Source organism: Triturus cristatus, chromosome 7 (genome assembly GCF_964204655.1).
Source record: "Triturus cristatus chromosome 7, aTriCri1.1, whole genome shotgun sequence".
Lineage (NCBI taxonomy): Eukaryota > Metazoa > Chordata > Amphibia > Caudata > Salamandridae > Triturus > Triturus cristatus.
This window is the reverse complement of record NC_140590.1, coordinates 1,591,887,249-1,591,890,455: the sequence shown is the minus strand read 5'-3', so window position 1 is coordinate 1,591,890,455 and position 3,207 is coordinate 1,591,887,249.

Here is a 3,207-nt window from a genome sequence, read left to right as displayed (position 1 = left end):
CACACCAGCTCCGCTGTAGTCAGGCGTTGCAGCACAACCGGGAGGCGCTCGGCCACCCGGTTGGGGCCCCTATGATGAAGCATGACACCAACTAGGTTGGTGTGTGAGGGGCCTTTTACTCACCTAGTGGGTTCCCAAGCACTGCTTGCCAGTGTTCGTACCAACACCAATGGGTCTGTCCATTTTTGATTGATCTTATAGGATGTTAGTCCTCACAGCCACGGCAGGCAGCTCAAGCCCAAGGGCCGCAGCCGCCTTGCGCAGCACCACAGAAAAAGCTGCACCCTCCTCCGAAGCCACAGTCGGAGGAGAGGTATCCAAACCACTGGCCTCCCCCAGTTCATCTGCCCAGTCCTGTGCAAGTTGGCCCTGAAGGGCCAAAGGGTCCTCGGACCCCTCCCAGTCACCCCGATCATCCGATTCCTGGTAAACAGGAGGAATGATCGGAGCCGGTCTCTAGCGGCGTCGGATGCAGCGTCGGGCGGCGCCGCATCGGCGTCGGGACCGGACAGGGGCTGAACCGGGGATCGACGTCGACTTGGCACTGGTGTCGACGCCGGCGGAGGAGGCGTGACGAGGTCGACCGGCGTCGACGGGTCCCCAGGCTCGGGCCCCTCGGGGACCTGCGGCGTCGGGGCTGGAGCCTCCAACGGCGCCGGGGCCGGAGCCGCCGGCGCACAAGGTCGCCCAGTCGAGTTCGCGGGGCCCGAAGGCGCGCCAGCGGGCGTCGACGGCGGGGCCAGGCTCCTCATGGCCGAGAGGAAGGCACTGACCTCCGCTGGCGTCGCGTCAGTCCCAGGGACCGGCGGATATGGGGACGTGCGCGGCGCCTGCGGCTCCAGCAGAGCCGCGGGGGTGGAACCACCCTGACCCTCGGCCAAGTCGCGCGACCAGCGAGGGGAGTCCGAAGAGCGGTGTCGCCTCTTGGACTTCTTGGAGCGCTTCGACTTACCCGAAGACTTCGAGCCAGATGAGCGACGATGTCGAGTGCGGCTCCGCGACCGATTCTTGGACCTCCTCCTGGACCGGGATCGAGAGGGGCGCGGAGCCGAGTGGCGAAGCTCGAGAAGCTTGCGAGGTCAGGGCCATACATTAGGACCACGACTCCGCGTCGTGGTCGAGGCCCAAGCAGTACAGGCACCGGCGGTGATGATCGGTCACCGACATCAGTCGGTGACAGTCGTCGCAGGCCTTGAAACCAGGCATCCTACCGGCACCAGAGTCGAGAAAGTGACCAAAAAGAGTCAAAAAAGTTAGTCAAAAAATGAAAAAAAGGGGTAGCTCTCCTGGATCGGCGCTTACTGGCGCGGAAAAAAGAAAAACTGACGTCAGCGCACGAGGGCGGCGTCTAAGTACTCAGACGACGTCATTCCGGCGCACGACGCCAACGACGGACGCGGAGCAGCAGACGACGCCTAGCTACGCGCAAGGTGTATTGCTACAAAAATCTTAAGGATCCAGTCTGACGCCTGGGGATATTCTAAGGTGAGGAATCTAACTAACGTGTTTCTTTCAGATGTTCCATTTCAGCCCTACAGCTGTGTATCACGTAAAGTCAAGCTCAGACAGCAGTGTAACATGGTAACGACGCTATACTTTTCGTACAGGAATTTTATTCTGCCAGTCTTTCATAGCTACGTACACTAGCAGCCTTGCCCGATTCATGTAACCTGCCCTCTCAGTCGGTTTCATGGAGTATGCAACAGTCCCTCAAGTGAAGTATTAGCATACCAACTGCCTTGTCATTCAGGCATGTAAACACTCTTGCTCGTCTCATACAGGTACATTACACCACTCGCCTACCTCCTACTAGCATGGTATCTATCCTATGTGTCTCATATAGGCATGAAACACTGCGGGCATTCTTTTACAAGTATGCACCGACCTCTGCAATTTCCTGTAGGTATCCCACTCACCATGCCAGGCTTTCACAGCTATGCACATTTTTTGTGCCAGTCTAAAACAGTGATGTAGCACCAATGCTAACCTTATGGTGATACTGAATACTTCATCCAGATGGTATACCCGCATAGAACAGTGCCTGCCATTTTCATATAGGTACCTTACCCTTCTTGCCAGTCTCATCCTACCAGTCCCATACAGGTTCTTAATTCGCAGTGTCAGTTTCATGGTGGTATGTAAACTTCTAAGCACTTAACACCCTCTGCCATCCCATGCTCGTTCGTTTAACACTTCCTGCTACAGGAATATGACCCTTGCGTCCAGTCTTTAACTGGTACAAACACTTCCTGCCAATGTCATGCAGGTATTTTACACTTCGACAGGAGACAATTCCATTGTAGCTCTTTGTGTGGATGATGAAAATGATGTCACTGTTTATTTCACATTCTTCTGTAGCCCTTAGCCCTCAGAAATGTCGTAGCTATTTAAATAAAACTATGGTCGGTTGATGTTCATGTCAGACGTTATGACGTCACTGTAACCAGATAATGTTCATGACAGACGTTATTGTGACGTCACTGTAAACAGAGCGTGATAACATTTTGTCATCACGGTTACTGTATAGTAGCATTTATGTAGAACTTCATTCAGCGACGGCGGTGGTGGAAAATATAATTGTAATTAGCTTGTGGTTATAATTTACTATGAAGGTCCTGTTTTACATTTCATGGTTTATTTTATGCTGGATGGTGATATTTGCTGTGTGGTTTGTTTTATAGGTTATCCAGCTTTGATAAGGGAGACTATAACATAGTGGCTGCCATAGCAGCAACCTAACCTGGGAGACAGCTGGAAGCGAATGTATCAATTGATCAACATTTACATATTATAATAAAACAATTAAAACATTTTTTATTAAGGGCTATTACTTTTGTGAACACCTTTTGAGAGTGCACCATGCTTGGCGGGTATTAATGTATTTGGCACATCATTCTGAACAGAAGATATTTTTGTCAAAGTCTACTGTGGCATCACCATAATTGCATACTTTTGCTGTCAAAACGTTGTTATATCCTTGTCAGCAATGGGTGACCATGCTTATGACACAGTTTGTTGTGTCATCAATACGAGCAGATGATGTTTATGTCAATGTCTCTTGTAACATCACCATAGTAAGACAATCATCATCATCTTGCCCCAGTTGGCTCATAGCAGGATAACGTCGTCATTTTTAGCTCTCAGCGGCGTGCATGCGCTATCTTGAAGAGACATGCTTTATCTACGTTGTGGGCTTACAGCTCGCCC